Genomic DNA, 20,584 nt, shown 5'->3' on the forward strand with positions numbered 1-20,584 from the left:
TCAACATGCTGCCATGCTTCCTGTCATGATGATAATGGATTAAACATCTGAAACTGTAAGCCAGCCTCAAATAAATATTTGCCTTTATCAGAGCTGCCTTGGTCATGGTGTCTCTTCCCAGCAATGGAACCTAAGCTGAGACACAGGCTGAATTAGCCATGAGGAGCAGAGGCCTCTGCATGGCTAATCATCAGGTTCCTGTGTTATTTGAGTTCCTATCCTGACTTTCTTCAATAATGAACAGTGCTGTGGAAGTGTAAGCCACAGACATCTTTTCATGCCCAATTTGCTTTGGTCATTGTACCTTATCACAGCAGTAGTAATCTTAACTAGGCCAACTTAGAATGAGTAAAGACATTCAGAGAATACTAGAGTTTATGTTTTCCTCTAGTAAATATACACAAAAGAAAAAAGATTCTGAATTGAGCTCAAGATTGAATAGAGGTAGAAATAAGGAGTCCAGTAGAAGGTGCCAGCAACATGCTATCTTAAGAAAATTAAAATAGTTTTAGTCACAACAGGGCGGGTCACAAACAGGCAATATCCATCGCAGAAGTGACTTCTGAAAATCTAGAAGACACACTGGAGAGATGGCTCAGTGGTTAAGATCACTGACTGCTTTTCCAAAGGTCCTGACTTCAAATCCCAGCAACCACATGGTGACTCACAACCATCTATAATGAGATCTGATGCTCTCTGCTGGTGTGTCTGAAGGCAGCTACAGTGTACTTACAAATATAATAAATAAATCTTTAAAAAAAATCTAGAAAACATTTGTGAACTTAAGATCCTCAGCTTTTGTTATCAGACTCAAGTTTATACACATTTCAGTTTCGTGTCCTTTATACCTTCTTGGGGAAAATAAAAGAGTGGACTGTATGATAATTTTAACTGTCCACTTGACACAATCTTGAATCACCCAGAGTGAGACTCTCAATAAAAGATTTTCTACATGTGATGGTTTATATATGCTTGGGCCAGGGAGTGGTACTATTAGGAGGTGTGGCCTTGTTGGAGTAGGTGTGTTACCATGGATGTGGGCTTTAATACCCTTGCCCTAACTGCCTGGAAGTCAGACTTCTACTAGCAGCCTTCAGATGAAGATGTAGAACTCTCAGCTCTGCCAGCACCATACCTGCCTAGATGTGCCCTGCACCCAACTTGATGATAATGGACTGAACCTCTGAAGCTGTAAGCCAGCCTCAATCAAATTTGTCCTTTGTAAGACTTGCCATGGTCATGGTATCTGTTCACAGCAGTAAAACCCTAAGACACTAGATAAAGATGGCCTGTGGACATGCTAGTGAGGAATTTTTTTTTTAATTGATTAGTTGATATTTGAAGAGCCATTCTTAATATTGGCAGCAATGATTCATGGGCTGGGCCCTGAATTATGTAAGAGTGAAGAAGTCAGGATGAGGAAGCATTTATTTCCCTTTTCTTTGATTGTAAATGTGGTGTAGCCAACAGCTTTAAGTCGCTGTGGTGTGACTGACAGCTTTAAGTCCCTGCTTTGATGGACTCTAACCTGGAATTATGAGCTAAAATAAGCTTTCTCTTTAGTTTCTTTTTGTCTGGATATTTTAATTCCAGCAACAGAAACAAAACTAGAATAGAGTAAGAAATAAGAGATGCTAAGCCTTTTTTCTCTATTGATTACAATGACCTTAGTACTCCATTTAGATCAATTCAGCTTTAGAACAACTTCCCTGTTGGCTTCAGATCCCTGACTTTCGTTGAAATTCCCAATTGAAAATTACCACTTCTTTGAGATGCAAATATTCTTCTAGTCTTTTGATGGCATCAAAATACAGTAAAGTTTTCCTGTACCTAGTGGATGTCTCATTCTGAAATGTGGATTCCACTTCCTTCTTTCCTTCCTTCCTTCTTTTCTTCCTTCCTTCCTTCCTTCCTTCCTTCCTTCCTTCCTTCCTTCCTTCCTCCATTCTTTCCTCCCTCCCTCCCTCCCTCCCTCTCTTTCTTCCTTCCTCCCTCCTTTTCTCCTTCCCTCCTTCCCTCCTTTCTTTCTTTCTTTCTTTCTTATCAAGAAGAAGACTCCTATATCTTGGTGATAATACAGTCTCGATTTAGTAGAATGTCAAGTCGTAAATGAAGTGGCTGAGTCCCCCGTGACCAACACCTCTCTCCTCCATGGCAAGACTTCTCCATCAGCTCATCCAAACCCTCAGGAATTCCTGTTCTTGGCTCAGTGTACTTGAGTTTGGGCTCTCTCCTCACTGCAATAGCATTTCATAAAGTCTTCTGTGTGTATCTAACTATGCCCAGCACAATTTTCTTTGACAATAGATATTATTTAGCTAAAATTGTTTAATTGGCAAACCATACCAAATTACATTTAGCAAGAATATTTTTCTTCTTGTTGTAATTAAGGAAAATGGAGGCTAACAAAGGTGGTTGACTCATTTATGGAGAAAATCTATTTCCAGGAAAGAAGAAATTGAGAGATACAGTTGCAGAAATAAAGACTAAGAGTGTATGTTTGTCATAAACATTTTTGCTCCTGTATTTCTTTTAGATGGGAACAATTCTAGGTCAAAAATTTGAAGGCAGGTTAGTGACCCCCATCTCTCCACTGGTAGCCCTGTCTATCTACTGGAGGTGATCTGTAGGGGCATTTCCCCTAATTATTTGATTGGCTAATAAAGATGACAAGAAGCCAATCACTGGGCGAGGAGGAGGAGGTGGGCTTTCCAGGTCTGAGAGAGGAGGAAGGACTTGGACAGCGAGGTGGAGAGCAAGAGTTGTGCAGGATGTAGGCCTGGGACTTGTTAAGACCACTGGACGAATTTCCTACATAGAATAGATGATAAGTTTAGGATAACACATTCTGCGCCCAGTGATTGTGTCATTCTGGTAAATTTTAAAATTAAGATGGTCTGGTGTTGTCCATTCAAGACAATTCAGGTGGGCACTTTGGTGGAGGTGAGCCAGACCAGGCAGCTGGCTGGAGAGAGAGCAATTTCAGAACTCTGGCTTGGCAAAACTAGCCTGGAAAAGGATAACAGACTAGAGCACTGGCTGGCTGAGGGTTGGTGGGCGAGGCCAGAGAGAGATCTCAGGGCCCTGGGGAGGTAAATCCGGTGTTTGTAGGAGAGGCATTTGCTGGTAGGCATCAGAGGTAGTCACAGTCTCGGCCGATGCACTGGGTTAGGAACAGAAAGAGACCTCTGCCAGACGGTGTGGACAGAGCAGAATGGCACCAAGCTAGCCGTGGGGGATGGATGAGACCTCCCTTGTCCACACTTGGTGGGACTAAGCATCATTTTTTTTTGTTGTTGTTTTGTTTTGTTTTTTAAATTGCACACTACATTGATCTCTTCAGGTTCCATCTCCTCACTGTTGGGCTTTTCAGCTAAGGTTATCCCCATTGCGTACTGGGAGCCTCTTACTTCCCAGGTCTCTGGGACTTTCTAGAAGACCCTCCCCCCCCCCCCCGCTTCCCACCCCGTCAGCTGCATATTTCCATTCATTCTCCTGAACCTCAGAGCTTCTCTCCTGTTTCCCCCTATACCTGATCTTGCCCCCTCTTCCCTCTCCCTCCCCTCTGCCACCCTGGTCCCTCCCTCCCTTTGCCTCCCATGATTATGAGGAACTAATGATTAAGAAGGAACACAAGCATTGAAATCATAGCTATTTAGATTGCTTGCAAGTTGTTTGCGATTATAGTTCTTGGTTCCTAGAAGAAGGAACCTTAGATGAGGAAGTATGGGTTAGAGTGTAAAAGAATATTGAAAAGGCAAATAAGCATGGGGACAGATCCCCTTTCAAGTTTGGGTTACTTGGGCATTAATTTGGACTTAGCTCAAACACTTAGAGAAGTTAAGGAAGATATTAACCATGAGGAAGAGATGGACAATTTCTTGAATGTATATAAACTGGATAATCAAGAATTGAAATTGCTGAAAGGGGCAAAAGGCAGACTTTACTCATTCAGGTAAAATGAAAAGTAAAGATAGCACCACTAACAAGTCACTCTACCCGCAACCATTTCCTCAGCTCCATACTGGAGCCTCCTTCAGATGTGTCCTCCTTTACCCGAAGATGACCCTAAGGCATGTGGTGAAGAATTTGATAATCTAACCTTGAATTTTCTCCACTTCCTGATGAGAATGTAGGAGAGCCTATGAAAACGCCTAGTTTACAGCCTAGGCAGGCTAAAGCACATATCTCAATCCCTCTCCATCTTCATGAGGGATGCTTGGCACTTCAGTGCAACCTCAGCAACATCAGAATGTTCACCTAATTGTGCGCTGGCCAATCTATTTAAAACTCTAGAAGGAAAGAAGCTTGGATAGTTCTTGCATTTTATCCCCAGAACTACAGCTATTAGAATCCAGACTAAAAGAAGCATTTGTGTGTTGCATAGATCCCTCACTGGCTTTAAATCTATTTTCCCAACTAAGTTATCTCCTACAGGTATTAGCACAGGAGGATAAACCTTTGGGATCATTTATTTACACCATAAGCCATAAACAACTAACTGCTTACCTTACTCTTCTTTCTCAACTAGTCAATCATAGAAGACCCGATAGGGACAATTATATGGATTTGAATCTTGCTGTGCTATAGTACCCTTAGCTAACAGTCAGTTTTTAAGAGTGTTAATGCACGCTATGCTTTTTCAGATTTAATTTTCAGATTACCATGGAAGGATAGGACATCATTATCCAGCTGGCAAGCTATGGGATTTCCTCACACCAACTGAATTCATGATTATAAAAATTGTCCAGCCTTCTTCCATCCCACAGTCAGATACTTATTCTATTGATGGTTCATCTAAACCCTTAGGAGGGATTTATGGTCCAGATATTCATCAATACACTAGTACTTTCCCCCTCATTTTAACGGGTAGAACTGGTTGGTTTAATCATCTGGGATATGGTTCATTCATAAACTCTTGTTTTAAATTCTACTTAATTTCTAGGATTATTTCCAGCCTCATAGCCCTAATCACCCATAATTTGCATAGGACATCATTACATTTGAGTTCCTATTAAAGGGCAAATATGGGCTAATAATATAGATCTCTTTTCAAGCTTTTCTATAGATCAGTGGTTTTCAGTCTGTGAGTGATAACCCCTTTGGTGGTGGTGGAGGGGGTCAAATAATCCTTTTATAGGAGTTGTCTAAGACCATTGGAAAGCACGGAGATTTATATTACAATTCAGAACAATAGCAATATTACAGTCAGAGCTGGGGTTAGAGGGAAGTAGCAACAAAAGTAGTGCTATAGTTGGGGATCAGCAGCCCATGAAGAACTGAATTAAATTGTCACAGCATTAGGAAGGCTGAGAACAAATATTAGGTATTCTAGACATTCCTCATCAATATAATAATGTAACTAGTAATACTGAACATAGTTTTGATTTCATTCTTGGTGGCAGAGTATTATATATAGTGCTTTCACTGTTATAATATATTTATTATGTTTAGAATTTGCTTATAAGATACTTGTCCATCAACGACAATTAGATTTATCAACATCTCAAATAAAAAATATCCCACATTTAAAAAATAAGACAAGGCAGAGATGTGTGTGTGTGTGTGTGTGTGTGTGTGTGTGTGTGTGTGTTTGGGACAATTCCAAGAAACCAAGCCAAGAGTTTTATTACTTTAGTTTGTACAATCCACTGAAGATATTCTTGGACTGAGTTTTCATACTCCCTCCAGGTGTAGCAGATACGAGTGAGTTCATTTCTGATTATGCATTATTTGCCTCAATGGAAAAACAAGTTTTTGTCACATGTTTCTTGTCCTTGTGATTGTATTCTTTACTTATGTGATTTTACTTAACCCTAAGGATATAAAGTGTCTGATGCTCTGGATAAAGTTGGCTATTGCACAAGACTTGAATCTGTCTCATTTATTAGCTCCATTCTCTCAGGTCCCACTGTCGAAGAGTAAACACATTAATTTCTTTCTAATCATGGGACCAGAAACAGTGAGACCAAGATGCCACACTCACAAACCTCCGACGATGTTCTTAGATATTTAGTCACAAAAATAGAAAGCTAAGGCATAGTATATGCAAATAAGAAACACTTTGTAGATAGGCAGACATTTTGAATACTTATCTCCTATCTTTTTTTTTGGACTCCCCCCCCCGGAAGCTATTAGAGTACATGCTCTTTAACTGTGGAAGCAAATAAAGGAAGAGAGAGTCACAGCCACAGTGAGTCCCGCTAGAGAGACAGATGATCAGGGTAGTTTGTATGCAGGTATCTAACACTGAAGCAGTTCAAAAATTTCCAGATTTGTTATTTTCAAGAACATACGGATTGGTGGAATGGAATAGATTTAACAGAGAATGTTAAAACAGTATTGAATGGATTTCCTTTAAGATAGTTTCAGAGCTTGTTAAATCAGGAATAGAGACAGAAATGTAAGAGCCAACCTCCCGAGGAGGTCTTGGATGCATCTCTTTTGGTGATCTTTGTAGTTCCAACCCAGTAGCAGTGTGAGTGACAAACTTCACACGAGCCCTGACACGCCCTTATTTTACGTGTGGCCGTGTGTCTCCGGGCTGCTGTTTGCCTGGCTGGCTGTTACTGTAAGACTAAATATTGCTCACAGGGTCAATCATTCTAACTTCTGTGAGATGAAGTTAGTAGCAAGGAAGTAGAACTTTCAGTACTAATTTGGGGCATAGTTGAAAAGGTTGGGGCTTTAATGCCCCACTCCTGACTGTCCTTATATATGATTCTGAAGATGGCCCTGCTGCATGGACATCCAGCTCTGCTTGGTGCCAAAACCTGAAAGTCACTGAGGAGTACTCTCAATTTTTCTCAAGTTCTCTTCTCCTCCTTCCTCCTTTTTTTCTCCAGGGATTTTCACACACATACACCTCCCCCTGAAATATTGCCATTGCAGTTTGTTCTAGATTCTTATCCAGAGATCTGGGCTTAGAGGGAAAGAGACTATGTCAACAACAACAACAATGCATAGTTTAGAATGTTGTTGAGAGATGCAAAATGGAATTATGGTTTACCACAGCAGTCTCTGAACACGACAGAGATGTTCAAGATGTGTTTATCAGTGATAACAGGAAGTATGATGCAATTCTCTCATGAGAACAACAGGACTGCAAAGAAAAAGGTAAGTCCTCAACCCACTTGTGGGAAGCCAATAAAACAACTTAAGACGTTGTTATAGGATACAGATATGAAAATAAATGATTATTAAGTAAGCTAATTTTCATTTTCATTAGCATGGACTTTGGTGAGGTATTGTTTGAGATTCAAAAGCTTCAGTTTTTCAATTTCTTTTAAGTAATAGAATTGACACTAAGTGTGTGAATCTGATTCTAACCAAAGACTTCTCGGCAGCGCTGGGAACCTATGTTTATTCCACTAGGTGGCAGCAGAGCACCATTTCCAATGCCTTGGCGAACATTTAGTCACTGCTTGTGGAAAAGCTGTAGAAAGTGAAAGCTGTAGAAAACAGCTTTTATCTAACTCCTGAATGATGATGTAGGAAACTGAAACTAGACGATGCAATTATCTTGTGCATTGAAATAATTGTTCTCTGCCTAATTTTTAAAAACCATTCCGATTAGAGTCTGCCGTATAAAAAGTTTAGGTGCTGAGCCCCACGGAGGGAACTGGAAAAGAAACGGACCCCACACAGCTCAGGAAAGACAGTAATGCGAGCACTTCCTGCTTCTGAGCTCAGGGTTTTCAGTTGGTGGCTTTTCTCTTCTGGAGGTTATGAAAAACATTTGAACTATGGGAAGATCAAACGTATAACATTTCCTCTTTCAGTTGTTTCGTTTATAAATATGCTTTAAGGGATATGAGCCGTAATTGAGTAGCTTCATGCTGTGCGGAATGATACTCTTGCTCCTTAGAAGACACATTGTGTCATTTGGAAGCTAGATATTTTTAATCGTTGCCCTCAGTGACTCCTAATGCAGCATCATCTGTGTCAGCCTTTTGTTGGCTTGGCCCTGACTCATCCGAATGTAACCTTCCTCTTCAATAAACTGCAGAACACGGCTGCAGTCAGAGTCTAGATGGAAGAGCGTCCTTCCTTTTGCTCTTCTGTCTCCTTCACCTGACAGAACTTTTCTGTTTCGCTTAAAGTATAACTCTTCTAGCTTTCTGTTTTGTTTTGTTTTGAGACAGGGTCTCACTATGTACCTCTGGTTGGCCTTAAACCCACAGAGATCCACCTATCTCTGCCTCCCAAGTGTTGGGATTAAACATATGCACCACTATGCCCAGATCTCATTATATTTTAAAGGAAAAGTGCCTAAGCATTCTTTCAAATAATAAGGACACAAAATTCATTAAAATGTACAGTTTAGGACATTTGCTTTTAATGTAGTGAATATTTTATTAAGTTTTGAAATATAAGATATTCAGATATTTGAGGAGGTATTTTAAACTTATTGATGATTGCTAGGTATGTGTTTGCAATATTTCTTTTAAATTTTCTTAAGATCGTGGGTGAAGTTATACTTTACCATGCTATATTTTTACAGTAAAAATTATTTCTGAATATTAATAAACCCACAATAGTAATGTTATAAAAGCCAATGTTTTTTATTTTTATTTTATTTTTGCTTATTCACATTGCACACTGCTCATGGCCTACGTCCCAGTGTCCCTCCCACAGTTCTATCTCCGTCCCCTGTTCCCTTCTCCTGTGAGTGAGTGGGGACCCTCCTGGGTATGCTGCCACACTGGTACATCAAGTCTGTGTTAGGTGCATCCTCTCCCACTGAGGCCAGACAAGTCAGCCCAGCTAGAACATATCCCACGCACAGGAAACACAGGAAACAGCTTTTGGGATAGCTCCAGCTCCAGTTGTTCAGGACCCACATGAAGACCAAGATGCACATCTGCTACATATATGTAGAGAGTCCTAGGTCCAGCCTGTGTATGATCTTTGGTCAGTGGTTCAGTATCTGAGAGCTCCAAGTGTCCAGGTCAGTTGACTCTGTTGGTCCTCCTCTGGAGTTCTTAACCCCTTCAAGTTCTTCAATCCTTCCTCCTATTCTTCCATAAGAATCCTCAGGGCCATCATCAAAACTATATTTCAGGACAGTCAGGAGTGGGGCATTAAAGCCCCTAACCTTTTCAATTATGGCCCCGACTTAGTACTGAAAGGATTAGGACATGTGGCCTTGTCGGGATGTTTGCTACTAGAGGTAAGCTTCGAGTTTCCAGAAGATCAAGTCAGACCCAGGGGCTCACGCTTTCTGCCTGCTACCTGGGGAGCCATTGGCACACTCTCCAGCGCCATGTCTGCCCGTGCACTGCCATGTTTCCCACCATAATGATAGTGGACTACACCTCTAAACCTGTAAGCCACCCCTAATTAAATGCTTTCCTGTATTAGAGTTGCTGTGGCTATGGTGTCTCTTCACAGCAACAGAAATGCTAAGACAGTGATTGAAGTGGTTGACATGACTGGGCGCTGCCCACCCCACTAAAATTGCAGTAGGTGACTTGAAGCAGTCAATTTGACAATGAAGATTGAACATCATAATCCAAGAGTTTATTCAACAAGAAGGGGAAAAAGATAAAGACAGAAATATTTCAAAAAGAACACTTTAGAAATGATCTTTAGAAAAGGTCTTAGAAAACAGGTTCAAAAGGAAGCAGTAGCCATGGAATAATGTGCTTCAAAAAAAAAAAAAAAGTAGAATGGTCACCAGAATCACAAAGAAGGTCGCAAAGAAGTCTAATCCTGTGAGGTAAATACATGAATGGATTTTGAATTAGGAAGCCCTTAGAGATACATACATGAGCAGGTTCTATGAAGTTAGGGGGACAGTCGAGGACCAAGTAGAACTGAGGAAGACGGGGAATATAAATTGTGTATTAAAACTTGGTGGAGTTTGGGTAGTGAAAAAAGGGGAGGAGAGGAATACAGTGGTTTAAAGTGGAATTTAATGACTTAGTGGATCAGCAGTCTTCATACATAAACTTGTGAGTTGTTGAGGTACAGAAAGACTTTGTAAAACACACGGGCTTCAGAAACATAAAAAGGTAAAGCATTAGCTCCTCAACCTCCATACACACCTTTTCCTAATACTAATTGGTGTGAGAACTCAAGTTAGAAAACTTTATCCTTCCTCCCACCACTTCTATTTACAATCACAGTTCTATCATTTGAAGAAGCAGAACAGTTTGTTACATTTTGAATGAACTATTTGTTACTCTTGAAAGCTCAGGAGCTCAAAGCTAGGTTCCCAGGTCATGCGCAGCACTGTTTATAGCAGACGGAATCTTTGAAGGTGGGATCCAGGGGAGGAAGTGAAATCCCTCTGGGGAAACTAGGACCTCAGCATTCTCTTCCATGTTTTGATGCTTTACAAGTATCCTGAGGTGATGCGGAGTGTTGCTCCATGATGTGTTATCCACAGTGATGTTCTACCTTACCACAGGACCAAACACAACAGACCCAAGAATTTATGAACCCATAAATTCTTTATACGCCAAATTAATCGTTCCTCACATTATTCAAATTCTGGTATTTTATCATAGTGATTCAAAACTGCCTGAAACAATACACTCCAGGGACATCAATTAAACGAAAAAAAATGTTAATGATTATAATCAAGTGAATACTTGCCAATATTTCAAAACTAAAACTTTTTAAAAAAAATACTTTTTAAATCAAACACCTCTTCATGTTAAAAGTCTTGGAGAGATCAGGGATTCAGGGCACATACCTAAATAGCCCACATCAATAGCCCACTCTCTCCCTTTCTACCTAATATAGTACTTGAAGTTCTAGCTAGAGCAATATGACAACAATAGGAGATCAAAGAAATACAAATTGGAAAGGAAAAAAAAGTTTCACTATTTACAAAGGATATATATGATAGTATACATAAGTGATCACCAAAATTTTACTGGAGAACTCCTACAGCTGATAAACACCTTCAGCAAAATGAATGTCTATAAAATTAACTCAAAGAAGTTGTTAACCCTTCTTTATACAAGTGATAAACAGACAGAGAAAGAATTTAAGGGAAACAACATCCTTCAAAATAGCTACAAACAATATAAAATATCTTGGTGTAACTCTAACCAAGCAAGTAAAAGATATGTATAAGAAGAACATCAAGTCCCAGAAGAAAGAAATAGAGAAGATATCAGAAGATGGAAAGATCTCTTATGCTCATGGATTAGTAGGATTAACATAATGAAAATGGCCATCTTGCAAAAATCAATCTACAGATTTAAGGTAATCTCCATCAAAATTTCAACAGAGTTTTACGCACTTTGAAAGAGCAATTCTCAACTTCATATGGAAAAACAAAAGAGTCAGGATAGTCAAATAACTTTGAGCAATAAAAGAACTTCAGGAGGAATCACTGTTCCTGACCTCAAGCTGTAATACACAGCAATAGTGATAAGACCTACATGGTATTTGTACAGAAACAGTTTGATCAATGAAATAGAATCAAAGACCTAGAAATAAACCCACACATCTATGAACATTTGATTTTTGACAAATACAAAACCATTCAATGGAAAAAATAAAACACCTTCAATAAATGGTGCTATTGTAACTGGGCATCTGCATGTAGAAGAATGCAAATAGATCCATATTTATCACCCTGCACAAAACTCAAGTCCAAGTATATCAAGGACCTCAACATAAAACCAGATACACTGAATATCATAGAAGTGAAAATGAGAAATACCCTTGAACACATTGTTACAGAGGAAATTTTCCTAACAGAAACCAATGGTTCAGGCTGTAAGATCAACAATTAATAAATGACACCTCATGAAACTGAAAAGTTTCTATAAGTGCAAAAGACACTGTCAACAGGACAAAACAAAAGCCTACAGATTGGGAAAAGTTCTTCACCAACCTTCCATCTGACCTAGGGTTAATATCCAAAATATATAAAGAACTCAAGAAGTTAAACTCCAAAAACCGAATTAAAAATGGGGTACAGAATAAACAGAGAATTTTCAACAAAGGAATTTTGAATGGCCAAGAAGCACTTAAAGAAATGCTCAATATCTTTATTTATCTCGGTAATGCAAATCAAAACAACCTTGAGATTCCACCTCAAGGGTTTTATGGGTGCGTTGGTGTCCTTGTCCCCCTCTGCTGACAAGGGTGTGGAGAAAGGGCTGCACTCCTCTGTTGCTGATGGGTTTGCAAACTTGTACAACCACTCTGGAAATCAGTCTAGTGGTGGTTTCTCAGAAAACTGTAAATAGTTCTACCTGAAGACCCAGTGGTAACTCCTGGGCATATACACAAAAGATGCTTCACAATGATCCAAGGATAGCCACTGTGTTCATAGTAGCTTTATTTGTAATAGCCAGAAACTGGAAACAGCCCAACTATCCCTCAACCAAAGAATGGATACAGAAAAGATGGTTCATTTACACAATGGAATATACTATTTAGATATAAAAAACAAGAACATCATAAATTTTGTGGACAAATGGATGGAACTAGAAAATATTATCCTGAGTGAGGTAACCCAGACCCAAAAAGACATGCATGGTATGTACTCACTGATAAGTGGATATTAGCCCATAAAGTATAGAATACTCATGAGATACCACATAGACCCAAAAACCTACACAAGAAGGAAGGCCCAAGCAAGGATCACACTTAGAAAGGGAAACAAAATAGTCACAGGAGGCAGAGGAAGGGAGGGAACTGGGTGGTAGAAGGGAGGGGGAAGGAAATGGGGAGGCAGGGTCAGGTGAGGGGAGAGACAGCAGAGAGGCCCAGAGGGCCAGGAAAGTGAAAGGAAGTCTGCAGCTGCAGCAGGTTGGGGGCGGGGGAGGATATCTAGGAAGTCCTGTAGGGGAGTCTCCCAGGAGTCAATGCAGGTGACCTTCGCTGAGATGCCTAACAGTGTGGACATGGAACCTGAAGAGGCCACCTTCTGGTAGCCAGCCAGGAACTCTAGAAGAGGAATAAGGGCACCAACCCACACACAAAACTTTTGACTCAAAATTTATTCTAAAAAAAATGCAAGAATGGAGCAGAGATCAAAGGAAAGGACAACCAATAACCAGCCCAACTCAATACCCATCTCATGGACAAACACCAATCACTGAGATTATTACTGTTACTCTGTTATGCTTGTAGACCAGACCCTAGCCTAACAGCCCTCTGAAAGGCTCTACTCAGTAGCACAGCTAAAGATTACACAGAGGCTGGGGACACTTATGCAAGAGATGAGGGAATGATTGAAGATTCTAAAGTAGATGGGAACCCCACAGGAAGAAAAATAGAGTCAACAACCTCTACCTCTCAGCCACCAACCAAAGAGAATACACGGGCTGGAATGAGGCCCACAGTTCATATACAGCAGAGAGGCAGCTCAGTCTTCATGGCTGCCTTGTCTGGATTCAGTGGGAGAGGATGCACCTGATCGGGCTGAGACTTGATGTGCCAAGGTAGGAGGGAAAACCTAGGGGAACCCCGGTCTCAGAGGAGAAGTGTGGGGGAGAGACTGTGTGAGGAAGGGACTGGGAGGGGGAGCAGCATTTGGGATGTAAATTAATTAATTAATTAAAATAAAAAAAGTCAAGAGATTAAAAAAAAAAGAGTTGCTGAATTGACCTAGTGGGGTCATTTTTATTTCTGTGGAAAAGCTTAGTGTGCTAGTCCATTGGCACTACCATAACAGTGGCTACAAAATGGGTAATTTATAAATGACAGAAATGTATCTCATGATTCTGGAGACTGGGAAATCCAAGATCAGGGTGCTGACAGGTTTAGTATCTGGTAAGGACTGCTCTTGTCTATACTTCCAGAATAATTCTTACTTTCTATTGTGTCTATTCCTATTTTATCTAGTGTTCATTTCTCAGAAGGGAGAAACTTCTAAAGAGCATGATGATTCCTCCATCTTTAAAATGACACTTTAATCAGATGCTAATCCTACTCACAAGAGTAGAATTTATGACCCAGTCACCTCCCAAGGCCTGTACCTTTTACTATTATGGTTTTTGGAATTGAGGTTAAACATGAATTATGGAGTACACTGTACCAAGCCATAGCTACTGGTGGTAGAGGTATCCATAGATGAACTATATGTCTTAAAAGTCCTTGTCAGTTGACTAACAAGCAAATTGATGTGATCTCCCAAACACTTCATATACTCTATACATGAGTTAACTACACTGTAAGACCTGGTGCATCAAACAGATGATACAATACACAGACACTGGGATTAGCCTGCCCATCTAGAAAATTTCTAGATGTAAGCAAGCAGGTTAGGGAATTGAAATGGCACTTCTAAGGTCAATCAGGATTTAATGATTCTTCCATTTTGCCTTTCCTGTCTGCCAGAGATGAAGAGTCTCACTGGCAGAAGTCCCAGGGAGGAAAAGAGGGAAACAGAGGTTTTCTTTTTTTTTTTTTTTTATTCCATTTAAGGAAATGATCTGAAACTTGTTCCCATCCTTCCTTGTGTATTCTCTAGGCTGGGATGTGGGCACGTGGTTGTTGGTGATAAGAAAATGGCATTTATGTGGGTAATCATGTATTCATGCAAACATAGGAACAATCAATAGGAAAAAGGAGGAACGTATTGCAGTTTCTATACTTCTTTCAGTTTTATAAACATTTAATGTTTTTTTTTACAAAACATTGCAAGTTTTACAAACAAAAACGTTAAAAATTACTTTTACTTTAGAAAACATGTTAAATTGTGTTTTTATGTGGAAAAATGGAAAAGGAAATGTCCTTGTATTGAGACAGAAAGTTGTAATATCTTTCATACCGCATCCAATCCAATCCAAACTATGGATGATGATTCTGTTGGGAGTTCTTTTAATTTTTGACATTAGTATGCACATTTTAGGAAGAATGTTGACACATATTTGTCAGTTTTTTAAGGAATGGAAAATCATGCTATTAAGTGATTATAAATAGCCTGTCTGACTTTTAAGAAAAGTTGCTATTTATCATCTTGCTTTTATAAAGAATCAAATTATAATGATATCTGTTACAAAGGGGTATATGAAAAATTTGATCCCTTTGGAACTGCAAGGTTGTATCTCTTCTTTTAAAATAAATTACCTGGGCTGGAGAGATGACTCAGGAGTTAAGAGCATTGACTGCTCTTCCAGAGGTCCTGAGTTCAATTCCCAGCAACCATATGGTGGTTCACAGCCATCTGTAATGGAATCCAATGACCTCTTCTGGTGTGTCTGAAGACAGGGACAGTGTGCTCATACACATAAAATACATAAATCTTCAAAAAATAAAAAATAAAAGCTTCTACTCCGGACCAGAAAAAAAATAAATTACCTTTATTTTATTTTTTTAAATTAAAAGCATGATCATAAATATTAACATCTTTTGTAACATCAGTAAGCTAAATATTTTTCTGAAATTGTTTTGTCTGCAAAATGGCTCTTTAACCTCCTTGCAACTTTTTTTCCCCCAAAAGTGACTTAAGATCTGGAAAAAGTATAATTTAACATGTTACACACTTGCCAAAAAAAAAAAAAATTCCTGGCTTGGATTTTATCCAGGAAGACATCTGTTTGCTAAAAACTAATAATAGCAGAAACCTACTGATGTGCCAACAAGCTATTTTAATAGAAATGCTTTGTTTTAAGAGTTTAAGGTTGATCACTCAGCAGAACTGCCCTGTTTCTCGGGGTTTCGTGGGGAATCTGCACCAGGGAAACTTCTGGGACACATTCTAAAGGCAAGGTAACTCTATCTGCAAAGTGCTCTTCTTCTGACCTTCCAGGATTAACTGCACTCAAAGAGCAGGTAGATGCTGGTAGCCAGTCATGGCTTAGACTGTGTCAGTACACATGGGAGACTGTGCATTGTTTCACTAAGGACAAATATCCATTCAAATGTCTAACGACTTTTCCGAAATGGCCTTAAAATAAAAAATCCACTCGGATTATTTTGGAGTCATTATCTCTCATCTCTCATCCTCTCATGTTTTATACTCTCTGTATAAAGTAACAGAGAGAACCGAATTCTTGTTCAAGAGTTCTGAGTTGGAAAGGGGGATAGAAGTTATGACTGGGCTCTGATTCTCTACTGTGGCTAAGTAGCATGTTGTTAGCGTTCTTAAAGTAAAACTGCAAACCAAACAGACAAGAACACAAACGTGTCTGTGTTACAGGGACAGTCATATGTCAGCCCACATGTATGTTACAGGGGTAGTCGTGTGTCAGCCCACATGTATGTTACGGGGACAGTTGTGTGTCAGCCCGCACCACTGTGGTTTATTTCAGTATTTACTTTGCATATTTCTTGCCTAGCCAGCATGGCTTTCATTTAAACACTGGACCCTGGGCTGTGCTCATTTGGAAGCACACAAACAATTGTATCCAGCAATGAGAAGGCGTTCTCTACACCCCAAAGAGATATCCATGTCAGTTAGAGTAAGCACTGCCACGTCTGTGTTACAAGAAAACGAAGTATTTTACTTTCTTGATCTAGAATATTAATAATATATTTGAAGCAGCATAAAGAGGCTCAAAACTTAGAATTAAAATACAGCATTTTGGCCAAGAAATTTCGGTGTGGTAAGATTAAGTAAGGCTTACATTTTCTGAAAAGTTTCTTACTGCAATGTGACTGCTATTATGCGCATTACATCACCATTTTGTATTAATTAGCCAACCTCCACAGGCACACAGGATTCTCAATGCTCTGTACTGCAAGCACAGCCAGGGGACTGTTTTCTGGCCAAGTCTGGCTCTGTATTTTGCTGCTGGCCATGGGAAACAGATTTTGGCTGACACAAATGCTAAGATTATTCCAGGAACTTTCTGGAGCACCTGGATGTCTTCTAAACTAAGTAGTCTCTGCTGACATACATGATTTTCCAGGATGAGGGCCCTTTCTGAGAGGACCTTTAAGCTTACAGAATCCAAATTCATTCTAGATACCAAGATAGAGTTTCAAAACACAGTGAAGGGCCCAGAGAAAAGCATAACAGAAGGAACTGTAATGCGTTGCTGCTTAACTTAGCAAGAAAAAGCCTTTATTGCCTTTTTAGTTTATTTTAGCATGACATACACATAGTGCACGGTTTTTTGGGGGGAGTGTTGCTTTATGACCGTTGTGATGCTTGTAGTGGGAACTGCGACTGTGGTCAAGATGAAGAACATTTACAGAATTAGAAACATTCTCCTTCATGTCTATGCAGTCAGCCTCCTTCCCCCAATACACCGTATTGTAGATAAAAAGACTTCTAGTTTTGCCTATCTCTGAATGACAGATTGCATAGTAACTGGCTTCTTTCACAGAACTTTGTGCTCTTGAATATTATATGTTATTGAAGAGAATCACCCCCTTTTAATGCTTACAGAATCCAAAATTTATCTGTGCAGATTCTTAGTGTTCTGAGCCTCTCCAGGCAATATTACTTTACTTAGGTAAGCAGTCTGTTTCCTTTATTCCTGTACACACAGAAATAGCCATGGGACAGTTCAAACGAGAATGAAACAAGGGGAAATGGCTGCAGAATACTTAACAAAGTCATTTCGTCTTTTGTGGAAGAAATGGAGGTGGGCACAAATTATGCTCCCACTGATTGCTCACTTCCAGATTCCTACCTTCAGAGCAGTGGCTTCTGGCGATAAGGATGTCCTATTGCAACCATAGAGGAAGTGTCACCAGCACGATGGAAGACCAGCAGGATGGCTCGGCGTGTACTTAGAGGAAAGCTGCACAGAAAGAATTGTCCTCTTTGCCATTAATGTAGGGTGCATGTCCACTGGGAATAGCCCGAGAAGGGAACTGACCCTACTCAAATAACAGAGTAAGATAAGACATGAAATGTTTTGTTATGGGAACAATTCAGTCTAGTAACAGATTAAAAATGTTTTAGAGCTGATTTATGTTGAAATCTTTTGCTGCCAAGTCTGATGAGCTGAGACACACAAGGAGGGAAAGAGCTGACTCCCACCACTTATGCGACAAGGGTTCTGTTAGAAAGTTCTTGTCTACACCTACATTTGGAAGTGCATTCCATGTATTTTCCTCTAGAAGTTTCAGAATCTCAGGTTTCTTATCAAGTTGATTTTCTATAGGGTGAAAGATACGGATCCAAATTTATTCTTCTGTAGGTGGCAGTTTTTCCAACCTTATGTTTTAGGCACCTTAAAAAGATTAGATGGCCACAGCTTTGATGATTTATCTCTGGATCTTGAGCCCTGTTTCAATGGGCTTTCTGTCTACTTTCAGGCCTGGCAGGCTGCCTTTGTCACAATAGCTCTGTAGTATGTCTTGAGCTCAGGTATTGTGATAGATATACTGTGTTTTTATCCTTAGCATTTCTTTCCTACAGAATGAGAAAGAATCGTTACCAACTATACTGCACAAAGGGGCTAATGTCAGAATTTACCAAGAATTGTTAAATTTAAACATCAGAAATCTTGAAACTACCAATTAACAAATGGGCTAACAAAATGACTACCTGAGCTCTACCCTGCCGTAAAAAGAATATCTGAATATATTGATGAATTTATCTCAATCTATGATATAGTACTTGCCTAGGAGAAAGAAAGGCCCTGGATTTGTCTCCGGGTACTTAAGAAAGAAAGAAAAAGAAAAAGAGGGAGGGGGAGAGGGGGGGGAGGGAGGAAGAAAGAAAGAAAGAAAGAAAGAAAGAAAGAAAGAAAGAAAGAAAGAAAGGAAGAAAGAAAGGGATGGAGGGATGATGGACTGAAGGAGATATGGAGGGAGGGAGGAAAAAAGGAGAGAGAGGAAGGAAGGAAGGAAGGAAAGACATTAAAAAAGAATATGATGTATCATTTACTCCACGGAACTGAGAAAATATAAATGCATGTATTTAAAACAAATTGAAATAAATAAAGATTGTTTTTTGTAGCTAGGCCTGCGTTTTTATCTGGAGTCCTCAAATATATGCTATTACTTTCTATTTGGTACTTGGCTTGAAGTTATTCAAAATCAAGGTCCTTGTGATTTAGCAGCTACTGAACAGGAAATCCTGTCCTTAAAGAATTGTTCTCTTTGCCATTAGTGTAAGGATTACCCTCTGGGAATAGCCCAGCAGGGTAGCTGGCCCTACACACATAGTGTAATAAAATAAGACCTGAAATGTTTTTGTTAATAAAACATTTTTATCTAAAAATTTAGATTGAAAATAACTTTAGAGTTAAGTCCATTTTATGCCAAAGCCATTGCAAAGAGAGTGAAAGTTTGTTTTTATTTCAAGACGGTTCCATGTTTGGCTATTACCCTAAAGTAAATTTAAATGATCTTAGAAACAAATTATTATTCTGGAACCAAGATATTCATAATATTTTTTAGAAGATACTGTTAACATTATAAATGGATCCCAGGTTTGGAATTGAGTAATTACCTCCTCACGTCTTTGCCAATATAGTTAGCAAATATAAATAACTAAGGGATAGTTTTGTCTTAATTAGTCCTTCAAACAGCCTACAGGACAGTTACCATGGTTCTTTGGAGTACACGTGGAAGGCTCATTCTTGAGAGTACTTATGCCAAATCTTTGCTACCTCAATATGAATGGCTATTAGTTTACCAGAGAATTGTAGTTGATTTTTGTGGTGAGATTGTTTAGCAGGAGTGTCCAACCTCCTAGATAACAGGTGTAACCTCTTGGGGTTGAAGATTAGCCAATATCAACACAGTATGAACTGTGAAGATGGCAGTGTTGTAACGTCAAGGGTAGGCACACCTGAAGGATTCTCACAGAATCCCTGAGTTCTGTTCGGATGAGAGAGACCTTCCAGATAATATCTTTCTGCTGTTTCTGATTCACCCACTAATAGGTATACTCTTTTCTGAAAAAGAAAAAAGAAAAGAGTTCATAGATATTCTTTTGTCTGTATTGTTTTCTATAGTTCACAGGAGAATGTCTGCAATATCCGGATATATGAAGAAAGGGCACATAAAATTATATTATAGGTTGAGAAGCTAGTGGTTAGAGAGGGTGAAATAATAGCCTGCTTAATGTACAGTAGTGGCATTGATGAATAAGCAAAATGAATTTTAAACAGAGATGAGTCATCCTGTATCTAGGGCTGTCTGGGCCATCAGATTGTTAGAAACATTGGCAGAAAAATGACATGAATCGCATTCAGTAACTGATCACAAACATCTACTGAATAGATCCAGGACTCCGTGTTCATAGGTTTCAGTATATTGAAATGGTTCATCCCCTATATCTCATAATCCATGCTGTAGCCGCTAATTGCTTCAGCCACTGGTGGAGAGCTAGTTCAGTGTCCGCTGAATTTTTTCCATGGTGTAAATTAAGGAGCCACTCAGAGGAGGGCTGGGTGATTGTGATGGTAACATATGGGATGGAAGCCACGTTCAGCTGGAGTGACAGGGAGGACACACAGGAAGAAGCAGAGGCCATCCAATGGCTTATACTTCTGGAGTACTCACTTACTGAAGACATCATTCTCAGCACGTGTGCCACCAATGTCCCAACAGCCTTATTTGGAGGTAAAATTTTGATCCTTTTTTTTTTTTTTTTGAAAAATAAAGCCTAGCTGAGTTAAATAGTTTATTTAAACTCACATGGCTCCGAAAGGATGGGATAACAATGTGGACTTTGGTAGTTAGACCTGGACACATATTT

The sequence above is a fragment of the Apodemus sylvaticus genome, chromosome 5 (genome assembly GCF_947179515.1).
Source record: "Apodemus sylvaticus chromosome 5, mApoSyl1.1, whole genome shotgun sequence".
NCBI classification, from domain to species: Eukaryota; Metazoa; Chordata; class Mammalia; order Rodentia; family Muridae; genus Apodemus; species Apodemus sylvaticus.